General features: G+C 39.8%; 1 protein-coding gene across 1 annotated transcript in view; it reads right to left on the reverse strand.

Annotated features, from left to right (window-relative positions):
• FHIT (fragile histidine triad diadenosine triphosphatase) overlaps window positions 1-11,277 on the reverse strand; it is a 1,459,115-nt gene extending 1,447,838 nt beyond the window's left edge. Inside the window, exon 1 of the mRNA XM_028518409.2 lies at window positions 10,669-11,277. The gene's annotated coding sequence lies outside the window, so the exon portion shown is untranslated. The remainder of the gene's footprint in view (window positions 1-10,668) is intronic.
• Window positions 11,278-12,106: the final 829 nt, after the last annotated feature.

Raw genomic sequence — 12,106 nt, forward strand, 5'->3', positions numbered from 1 at the left:
ACCATTATGAGCACCATTCTAATAGACATAGCCAAGAAATTGTCCATGCTCACACACCTGATAATGGGTACAGCCACATGTAGAGTAATATATGTATCTGTGAACTCTAAACAACACTATTCATTACATGAAAACAGAACGGCACACTCTCCAGAAACACAATCCATAGTAGAAGCCATAAAGATCTAGACCCTTGCTAATCCTAGTGTGGCCAGTGGACTAGAAGCATCTGCATCACCTGGGAGTTTGTTAGAAATGCAGAAGTTTCTGGCCTCACTTGGACCTTCGCCCATAGTTGCAGCCAGTCCCCAGCCCAAGGGAATTGGACCCAGCTGTTGTATCTGCACTAGGAAGCCAAACATGGCTAATTACTCTAGGCCAAGGAAAGCTTGGCCTGTTGCCTCTTGGAAGTTCAAGAGGCTAGAGGAAGCCATAGCTTGGGGGAATTTTTCTGTCCCACTCAGAGGGGCCAAGACAGAGAGGGCCTCAGCTGCCGATTTATCTGTAGCCATGGGCTGCTGAAGCTTCCTGGCCTTGCTTTTACCCCCTCAGCCAAAAGAACCCAGAAACTAGGATTTCAAACTGCAGTGCACCTATTGTTTCTATATCCCAGGAACAATTCCCTCTTCTGAAGGTATCAGGGCCTCCCATTAATCAGGGTTTCTCTGCATGCACAGCCATGCGGTCATATGACACAAAGGCACCATTCTCATATATATTTGTAAAGACAAAACACTTTCCCTTCCCTTTACTCAACCATCTTCTTGTTGTTATACCCCTTCCATATACTCTGCGTCTGTTTCTATCTCTCAGGCTTTCCCCTGCTCTCCTTTGGACACTACCTTTTGCTTCATCAGGCCAGTACCCAGGACAGGTTGAACAGGAATCTTTAGCACTCCAGGGTTAAAACAACCTTATTCTAGCAGATTCCAGCCCCTTCCTCTGCCTGTTCTTAGGACTCCAAATACATACACAAACTTCTGCTTCTAGGCATAGCTTAAACATCCCCTATCACAACAAAGCAGGTACTGTCCTGTACTAAATGGAGAGATAAAACTGCAGCACGTATTCTTTTTTTCAAAACTGAAGACATGGGAAGAAGACATCAAGTCTTACCAAAAATGAAAATTTTGTTCTTACTACATACCACACACTCCAATGATTAAATGACTACAGACCATACTCTCCTCCAGCCTATGCCCAACTAAAATATGTGTTCATTAAACTTCATGAGAGAGTATTGATGCTTCACACTATCTATGATAGGTTTTAGTTCCAATAGCTATGAGTCTGAGAAAATGCAGAATATACTGATTTTTAATTGAAATCTGATTGTTAATAAGAAGAGGTAGATCCAAAACAAGAAACACTAATAAATATATAAAAAGATTCAGAGTCTTTAAATTCCAGAATACTATCAAGGTATTCTTTTGCAAAAGAATACTTCTGGGCCTCTTAACCAGTTTCTCAGCACACATAAAAATATCCCTAAAATATGTAGTTTTTAACTATATTAAACCCTCCAACAAAAACAGTTTTCTATTGTTTCTCTTTTTCTCCCTATTAAGTCAAGAGAGCAGAAAAATAAAACTACTACAGGCACACCTCAGAGATACTGCAGGTTTGGTTCCACACTATGGTAATAAAGCAACTATTGCAATAGAGCAAGTCATAATCTTTTGCTCGGGGATGGCTTTGCCTTGAGTTTGTAAAAAACACACCTGTGAAGCCCAATAAAATGATGTATGCCTATACATTGTGAAATGGCCTCCTAGTGAGTAGAGAAGCTCAGGAAATGCTGAAAAGTGAAATTATGGTATGCAGGGTAAGAGAAATTCAGGCCAAGAATGCTTCTGGGCCCTGAATATAGGGTTTTAAATATAAATATTCAGATGCAAACAAAGTATACATATTTTCTGTGAGGTTAAAAAAGCTTTTAAAAGGAAAAGATTCCCACATATTATGGATAATCCAGCATATTAAAGATTTAATCAAATTAGTTTAGTTATTCTACCCTGAACTGGAGAGTGTGGGTACCTACAAATTTTTTTTAAAGAAAACAAACCTTGCCCTGGCTGGTGTAGCTCAGTGGATTGAGTGCGGGCTGTGAACCAAAGGATCACTGGTTTGATTCCCAGTCAGGGCACATGCCTGGGTTGCGGGCCAGGTCCCCAATGGGGGCCATGTGAGTGTCAACCACACCTTGATGTTTCTCTCTTTCTCTTTCTCCCTCCCTTCTCCTCTCTGTAAAAATAAATACATAAAATCTTTAAAAAAAAACTCTTATAAAGTCTTAAAAAATAACTAAAAAAAAAAAGAAAACAAATCTTTATAATAGGTACCCTCTCTAAAAGTGGTTCATTTTAAGCTGCAATGGATTAGAATGTAAGAATGTTATAAGTAAAATAGGTTGTGTTTTCTATGAACAATAGTTTAAACCTTTTCAATAACACGGGCTCACGTGGCTGATGAAAGCATGCAATTCAGTAACCTCTGAACATGGTTTTAATGGGTTAATACTTTTTTTCAGCCATGACAATTGGAACAGACTAAATACCAGGAAGAAAAATAGAGCCTAAAACTCAACTTTGAAGAGAATCCTGACTCAGGTAAGAGACACAAGGGGGTGGGGTCATTGGGATCCTTGGTAATTAACCCCAAAGATACCCCTGGGGGGTTGAACCCCAGGGCACAACCTGTAGTTAGTTCAAATTCCATGAGAGATTTGTGATGAGACATCTCCTTCACTCCCAAAGCCTTCAAAATGCTACTTTCTAGATATTCTGTTCACCACCCAATGCTTTCACCTGTTAGATTGTACCTGATTCATTTCATGTTCTGTTGTTTGAATCAGTGATTCTCATTCCTAAATGCACTTCAGAATCACCTGAGAAACTCAGAAAAGAAAATACTAATGCCTGCCTCCCACACTCTGATTTTAATTTATCTGGATGGGACCAGCCTGAGGTGATTCTAACTTGCAAGACGGCTGAGAATCACTGGTTGCAAAGTAGTCCAAACAGGTTAAAGTTATATGAAAAAGGAGTCACTATAATTGGACTAAATAAATTTATATTAGGAGGCAAGATGCCTCAAATTCCTATCTTAACCAGATATAATATGGTACTTTATGGATCCCAGATTTCTTCCCCTGGAATTTAGATAGACTTAATTTCATGGAAGAAATATATCTATTTGCCCATGATACTCAAGTTTTTACAGAGGACTGAAGAAGTTCTGGACTTTATATGCAAGACAGAAACAAAACCAGTACAATTAAAGATAATATATTTCACCTAGTATTCAAAATATGATAAATAAGGAAACAGAGCATGGTGCATAAAGTTGTGATTTTTATTAATAACAGAGTAAAATTAAAGCTAGCATTATTGACTGCCAATTACTGTGTTAAGCACTTCCCACGGACTACCTCACTGAAAACTTAAAACATCACTCTACAATAGGAATTATAACCCCTATTTCACAGATAAGGAAATTGAGGCTCAAAGAGAGTGGGACACTTTTTCCCAGAGTCACACAGCAAAGGAAGTGGCAGAACCAACATCAGAATTCAGCTCTTTTGCCCTCTAGAGTCCATTCTTTTAACCACATCATCTCTCACCTAGAACACTCAAGAGTTTCCTAAGAACTTGCTACTCCAAGTACAGTCCCTGGGCCAGCAGCATCTGCCTGTGATACTGAAATATGGAACTCAGGCCCATATCAGGTCTTCTGAATCAGAATCCACATTTTAAGATAAGCAGGAAGTTCATATGTACATTAAAGTTAAAGAAGCACATGCCTACCCAGTTTTTCCACATCAATTATTACCTCTCACAAATTTATCATCCATACTGCCTCTATACTTTTTAGAAAATGAATCCAATAATTTCATTTCTCTACTTAAGACTGTTAAGTGGTTTCCCAAATGTCCTTGAATTAAGTCCAAAATTCCTTTACAATACAGGTAATTAGACTCTGCCTATCACCCATGCCTGCCCCTGCAGCCTCATCTCCTCCCCCTCCCCTATCCATTGATTTTTATACCCCAGGCCCAGAGACCATTTTGCTCATCAAATCCCAACTCACCCTTCCTTCATCCCTTCCTTCTTTTCTTCCTCTAAGCTCCTCCCAACTAGAATGTACTTCCACTCACCACCATGACCCTCCAAGTCAGCCACATTCACTGATTTATCTCCAATGTATAATGGCACAGTGTCTGGCACAGAGCTAGGAGAAGGATAAATGAGATGAATAAATACATATTTAGGATGCTGAGGGCCTCAATTCTTTCCTTTGTCTATCTGCAATTTGCTCTTGCTGTGATCCTCATTCATTTTTTTTCTTCCCTATCCCCTGCATCACCCCTTTTCTCTAACTCACCTCCTTCTCAGTAACTTCATGGCTATTGAAGTTGCCAGCTTTAGAAAGGAGCACTGCCATGTCCACATGACCTGGGATTTCTCCCCAGCTGGAGGACAACTGCTCCACTTTAACCCTGAGGCTCCTGGAATAGACTCGGTCTTTCTAGAAGTGGACAGAAGGCCCCACTAACAGAAGCAGGCTGCTTTTCAATCCAAGATTTAATACACAGATAGAACCATAGATCAGGAACCTCTACGCAGGCAGAGCAGAGCAAAAAGCTTCACTATCTCTTGGCCCACAAAAGAGAGTGTCACTGAGCTGACAAGATGGGTTATCAAAAGTTGTGGGTAACTTCATATATTAAATGTGATGGCCAGGCTTACTATTCTAAGAAAACAAATGGCAAATCCTTTTATAAAATAGATTTCTGACTCAAGTTTAAATCTCGAGTAAATCTGATATATTTTCAAATATCAAGTTTACATATAATAAAAGAAGGGGTTCTATTCATATATTGAATACAAGCTATTGAGTGCCTGACAACACACTGAAAGCTTTAAGCACAGTACCCTACTTAATCTTCATCATCACTTTAAGGTAAAAATGCTTATTATCCTATTTATAGAAAAAGCCAAGAGCTAAGTAACCAGCCTAAGAGATAGGGCTGGGAATTAAATCATAAGCCTGCAGACTACAACTCTCTATTTCTTGTCTGCTATGTTTTGCTATTTGGATCTATTTCTCATCTGAGAAATTACAGACATTGACATTCCCAAAGAAATAGCCCCTTAGAGGATGATCTCAAAGTCTGAGATTTTTCTCTGCAATGTAGACATTGAAAGGAAAGTAACATGCTACATCTAATACAGGGTGGGGCAAAAGTACATTGACAGTTGTTTGTGTTGAAAATAATACAATAATAAATAATAATAGAATAAACTCTGTGTTCCACATACAACTATAAACCTACTTTTGCCCTACCTTATATTTCAAAACTTCATTAAAAGAGAAAACTGAGATTCAAGGAAAACGTGGGAACAGAGTTCAGGAGTGCTTGTGAATGCAATTCTGCAATTATTTTTTCCAGTGTCTACTAGTGCTCATGCACTGTGCTGGAAGCTGAACAATCAGAGTGTCAGTTGGGAGAGTGCTAGATGGGATGGGGGGAGGGGGTGAATAGAGGGTGATGGGAAGAATATCTCCCATAGTGACTATCTCAGGAATGTTTAGACACCAATTTACAAAGCTGTTACCTTATGATGTAATTATTAAGTAGAAATCATCTTTCACACACAAGAGGTGAGGGTTGCCTGTTTTATTATCTGTGAATATGTAATTGAAAGGGTCAATGTATTTTCTAATAGGAAAAAAACTTTTGTATAATTCAGAAAACTCGTGGTCATTTCCGATATCCTATGTTAGAGTATTAGATTTTAATGTATGTGAATGCAAACACAGTGTCATATTTTGTTCTCAAGTGTCTGACAGAAAAAAAGAGAAGAAGTATTGGGAGCCAAAATAAGACTAATTTCCAAAATAGAAATGGAGCATATTGAAACTGTGTGTGCATACAAAGATATGGGGACACAGAAACATTTCCTAAAGCACTCCATCATACATGCACAGCTATAATGCAAGGACAAGCTTACCAAGTGGAAGAAATCATGAACCTAAAGATCACATACAGTACTATGAGGCCTCCAAAATCTGGCCTCCTTGCAGAAACAGGATACTTTTGACATAAGTGCTTGAGATGAAGACCATGCACCACTCTGTACCTCACTCCTCTCATTTATAAAATGAGTTAGATTCAATGATTTATAAGGTCCTTCCAACTACATTTCATCCAGGAGGCCCCTGTAGCTAAAGAGAGATAAGCATCTAAACATGTTCAAACAAATGTGTTGAATTAATGAAATACTACAACCTTACCAATAATAAGAAAAGAGACTTTATAACAATTGGTCCTGGTCTGTGGCCTAAAGAGAACAAATTAGGAGAGAAATCATTATCTAAACAGCTTCACATCTGGTGTTCCTGCTAAGCTGACTGCTGATAGAATGAAAAGAATCCTGGACTTGAAAATTAAATATTTTGGTATAGTCTCATCTGTGACTCAAACCAACCATATGACAAACTGCTTTACCACCTGAGCCAGTTTCTTCACCTCTGTAATAAAGGTATTAAAGGTAATAAAGGCCTTGGCAGAGTAGCTCAGTTTGTTAGAACATTGTCCCAGTACACCAAGGTTGTGTGTTTGATCCTTGGTCAGGAAACATACAAGAATCAGCCAATGAGTGTATAAATAAGAGGAACAACAAATCAATGTTTCTCTATGTCTCCCTTCCTCTCTCTCTCTCTCTAAAATCAACCGATAATTTTTTAATTAAAATAAAACAAAGGTATAAAAAGCTATATAACATTTGTGGAACATTTACTACAATGCCAGGATTTAAAAGATGTCCAAGGTTTTTGCTGCTCTAATGTTTAGTGTCTAACTAGGGGCAACATTGTATAATGGAAAGATTCCAAATCCTGTACTCAGAAAGGCTGGGTTCCCTCTCACTCTGTAAGGTAAATTCTTCTTCTAAGCACAGACTGTCAAGTAGACTGGGTTACAATCTCAGCACTTCTATTCAGTAAGCCAAGTTAACTTGGACACACTGATTAACTGTCCTAGTTTTCTAACACATAAAATGCATAGTTCCAGCCAAGATGGAGGCGTAGGTAGAAACCTTTCACTTCCTTGCACAAACAAAAGGAGGATAATGACCAATCTAAAATCAATAAACAACAAAAGTGCCAGAAAATCAAATTGCATGGAACTCTGACAACCAAGGAATTAAAGAAAATATCAACCAGAACACCCAGATAGGTAAGGTGGTGAACCTCACAGGCCGACTCAGAAAACCATGGTGAGGTGGTGGGCTGAATGGGCAGGGCTGACTGAAGGCAAAACTGAGACTCAGAGGTGGCTGTGGACTACAGTGGGTGCCACGGTGGGAGAAACTCCCAGTCTCACACAAGAGTTCATTGGAAAGTGGGGTTAGAGACAAGTAGGCGAGCCACACCATTCCCTCTCTGGCCCCTCCCCAACATGCACAAGGCAGTGCAGCAAGGAGGGTTGCCCTGCCCGGGTGAATAGCTAAGGCCCTGCCCCCTTACAACCTATCAGCTGTGCCAAGACAAAGAAATATGGCCCAAATGAGAGAACAGAGCAAAACCTCAGAAAGAGAACTAAGCAGTGAGGAGATAGCCAACCTATGTAATGGAGAATTTAAAGCCCTGGTAGTAAAAATGCTCACAGAACTAATTGAGCTTGGTCAAAAAATGAATAAAACAAATGAAGGACACCCAAAGTCAAATAAAGTGAAATATTCAGGGAACTAACAGTGACAGGAAGGAAAACAGGAGTCAAAGCAATGACTGGGAACAAAAGGAAAACATAAACATCCAACTGGAACAAAACAAATTAGAAACAAGAATTCAAAAAAGTGAAGAGAGTCTTACAAACCTCTGGGACAACCTGAAACATTATCTGAATTAGAGGAGTGCCAGAAGGAGAAGAACAACAGCAAGAAATGGAAAACTTATTTGAACAAATAATGAAGGAAAACTTGTCCAATCTGGCAAAGGAAACAGACTTCCAGGAAACCCAGAGAGTCCCAAAAAAGTTGGACCCAAAGAGGAACACACCAAGGCACATCATCATTATGTTACCCAAGATTAAAGATAAAGAGAGAATCCTAAAAGAAGCAAGAAGAGAGGAGAGATTACCTACTAAGGAGTTCCCATAAGGCTATCAGCTGATTTCTCAAAAGAAATCTTGCAGGCAACAAGGGGCTGGAAAGTATTTGAAGTCATGAAAGGCAAGGACCTACATCTAAGATTGCTCTATCCAGCAAAGCTATCACTTAGAATGGAAGGGCAGATAAAGTGCTTCCCAGATAAGGTCAGGTTAAAGGAGTTCATCTTCACCAAGCCCTTATTATATGAAATGTTAAAGAAACTTATCTAAGAAAAAGAAGATCAAAAGCATGAACAGTAAAATGACAACAAACTCACAACTACCAACAAATGAACCTAAAAGAAAAGAAAAACAATGAAAACAAAAACTAAGCAAACAACTAGAAAGTGAACAGAATCAGAGAAATGGACATCACAGAGAGGGATTTCAGAGAGGAGGAAGAAAGGAGGACTAGAGGAGAAAAGGAACAGGAAAGAAGAATCATAATTACTAGGCATAAAATAGATGGGGAAAGATAAAAAATGGTATAGGAAACAGAGGACTCAAAGAACTTATATGTACGACCCATGGACATGAACTAAGGGGGAGGAATGCTGGAGGGTTGGGTGGACAGGGTGGAGGGGAGATGAAGGGGGAAAAATGGGGAAAACTGTAATAGCATAATCAATAAAAATACTTTAAAAAATTAAATTAAAAAATGTTAATAAAAAATAAAGTGCATATGAAAATGGTTATATCTTGCATATAGCTTTTGAGAGTATTAACTATAATAAAGTGTAAATATATATTTACACATACTATATATTTATATATTAAGTATATGCATATATTAAAATATGTATTTATACATGATATAAATAATTGTGTTTATATTACATATTAATATAATTATACATTCATATATTATATTGTATATATGATTTTATTCATAATTATAGAACTATATTTATATATTGTATGAATGCATTATATATTCATACGTGGTATGAGTATATATAATGTAGAAATATATATTTCTATAAGAATATGTATGTTTATATATAATAAAGTATTATATTTCTATATTTTATATGTAAATATATATTTATTTACTTGTTAAATGTTTCCTTTTATTACTACGTGTGTAACCCTGGATAAATCATCTTCTCAAGTATTTTTCCTCATCTGCAAATGGGAAATACAATGTTATTAAGAGATAATATGAACATGCTTTGTAATTTACACTGTCAACTGTTAGCTGTGTTTGAAAACATGCCTAATCCCTAATTCAGGGAAAAATGTATACAATAATCCCCTATCTAGTACTTGGAACAGCATATTCAGTCAATGACAACAACAAAAGACATCTTCACTAAACATATCTCTCTGGTTCCAGCTCACAGCGGGTGGACCCAAAGGCTAGCAGCAGACAACACAGGGCCGCTTAACGTATTTGCGAGTCAAGGGCTGCTACACGGAACCCCTGGAGGTGAGACTTCATCTCCCAGGAGACACCTCGAAGAAGCACGAACCCGGCACGTTGGGAGGTGGAGTACAAGCCCGCCCCACCCCCCTACAGGAGACTGGACTCAAACTCCCAGAAGCCTCCGCCGCGAGATGAGAGACTCGGCGGCCCTCCTTAGTCCCAGACTGGACTTTGGTCCGAGACTTTCTGAAACAATCGCACGTGTCTGAGAGACCTCAGAATAATGCAGGGGGCAATCTTTCACAAGCAAGACCTCATTTAGATTTTGGCTCCAGGTAGCATCTTTGTGCCACATGGGCAGGGAGCCTTAAGTTCTTTCTTCCCAGATAAGCACTGTGAGAGGCTGGTCCCAGGACACACAGCAGAGGCAGAATTTGATCCTAGAGAGAAAGCTTAAGTCCAGCTCCAATTCCAGGAACCGGCCCCCTTCTCCTCCAGCGTCCCAGGTGAATATACCTTTTAATCCTTGAATATTTTCACATGAAAACATTAAGCTATGAAATAGGTAGGAAGTCCAACAGACTACTGAATGACTTCTCCCACAATAACGAGTTCGATGCTTTCTGTTTTTTGAAAATTAAGTGTGAAATTCTCTCCTGAAATACTGCCTTTCCAGTGCCCTGCTCGGTTCCGGTCCCGAGTATGCGTTCAACCCTACCCTCCCTTTGGGGAGCCCAGAGCTGGCTGTTTCACACAGGTACATTGGGGCAGAGATCCCTGCTACTTGTCTATGAAACTAAGAAACCATCCAGAAGCGGCCAGTACCAACTACACCACCGGGGCCGGGAACTGAGGCATCCTTGGAAAACTGGCGTGGCGTGCCTCAGTTTACCCACTTACAAAATGCAGCGGAGGCAGGGCAGGTTAGAGTTTGGGCCGTGGCTCACTAACTGGCTCTGTAAAGGTCCGAGAGTGGGGTGGGGGTGGGAGGTGAGGGTCTTCTTGCCACACCCCCACCTCCCAACAAGCTGCGCGGGGGGCCCAGCTCCGCCCCACTGGGCAGCCTAGGTGGTGATGACAGGACACGCGTGCAACCCATACCCAAGCCCCCAAAACACTGTTCCACTTGTGATTGCCCCGCCGCCCCTACCTTCCAAGATCTTGGCAGCTGGGAAGTGAAAGACAGAGGGAGGGAGCGCGGGACAGAAGCAGTGCCTGAGCGTGTGCCCACCTGGGGTGCTGCCTGAGGGGCCGGGAACAGAGGGCAAAAACTCTAGCGACCAGTCGGAGCAGAGTGGTGACTACAATTCCCACAAGGTACCGCGGTGGGAGCGGGACTCGAGATGGCCGTCCTTCTGGGGACAGGCACGAGGACCAATAGGCACAGAGTAGCGCCTCCACCCAGCGAATCAGAGGCTGTTCGGGGGCGGAAAACACTGTCTCCCCAGAGAAGCTGAGGTGAGAATTCCCCTAGAGACGAATGTTTGTCTTAAACCTCACAATGTCTGTATTTTTTTTCCGAATTGAAAAAGTAACAGAATTATTTAAGATATCATGCGTTTTACTTCCTTCTTTCTTCCCAAACCAAAACCTTCCTTTGTTTATGTTTCTGTCAGAACAGAGACTCACAGGCCCTTCCCTGATTCAGTTTGCTACACTTGGGGTTCCCTCGTTTTCTTAGTAAAATTGCACTACAGGTTCCACACCAGTCCTTTCTCCACTTTTTATATAATTTTTCTCCTTAGCACTTGTCACTACCAAGCATTGTCTATAATTTTTTTTATCTTTATCCTCTTACCTACTAAAATAAAAGATCTATGCAGATGTGGGTTTTCTGGTCACTGCAGTATTTCTAGCACCTAGAAATATATATCATGTATAGTATAATATATATATATAAAGCTATATATTATATTAGTATATATAGTAGGCATTCAGTAAATGTATCTTGAATAATGGAATGAATTATTCTCTATTCTGTCTTTGCTGCATATCAAGTAAATCTAGCTCTTACCACCATGGAGCCCTTGTGCTTTTTCTTTTTTTTTTAATTCAAAATCATTCTTTTAATATAGTTTTTGCAAAATGCCATGTGGGTACTAGAGAAATCACTGAATCAAAATGAGTTCCTAACCTTAAGATGCTTCTGGCTTAGTGGGGTATGAGAGGTAAACTTAATTCTGCAATAAATGCAATTGAAGATTGCAGAGCAGCTAAATAATTTTCACAAAGCTGTACAACTTATAAGCAGGTACTGGAATCTTGGCCTTCAGGCTATTGTAGTACACCATGTCACTTCTGACAGTGAGCTCACTTCTTCAAAATTGCCTCCTCCCTTCCAAACCCTAGTACCAAGGAAAACGAGATATTTGTGAGGCTTATTTTACATTTCAAAGGAAGAAACAAAAAGCAATTACACGGGACAAACACTAAGATATGTCCCTACTTTTCTTGGTGTACTTTCCTTTTCTCTTTTTTCTTTTGGTTTTGCTTCAGTATGTGGGATCTCTCATCCTTTCTTAGATCTCTCATCCTTTCTGATATTTGACCCCCACAGAGAATATCAAGGGTGTCTTGTAAAATGTCCT

This window comes from Phyllostomus discolor, chromosome 7 (assembly GCF_004126475.2).
Source record: "Phyllostomus discolor isolate MPI-MPIP mPhyDis1 chromosome 7, mPhyDis1.pri.v3, whole genome shotgun sequence".
Classification (NCBI taxonomy): domain Eukaryota; kingdom Metazoa; phylum Chordata; class Mammalia; order Chiroptera; family Phyllostomidae; genus Phyllostomus; species Phyllostomus discolor.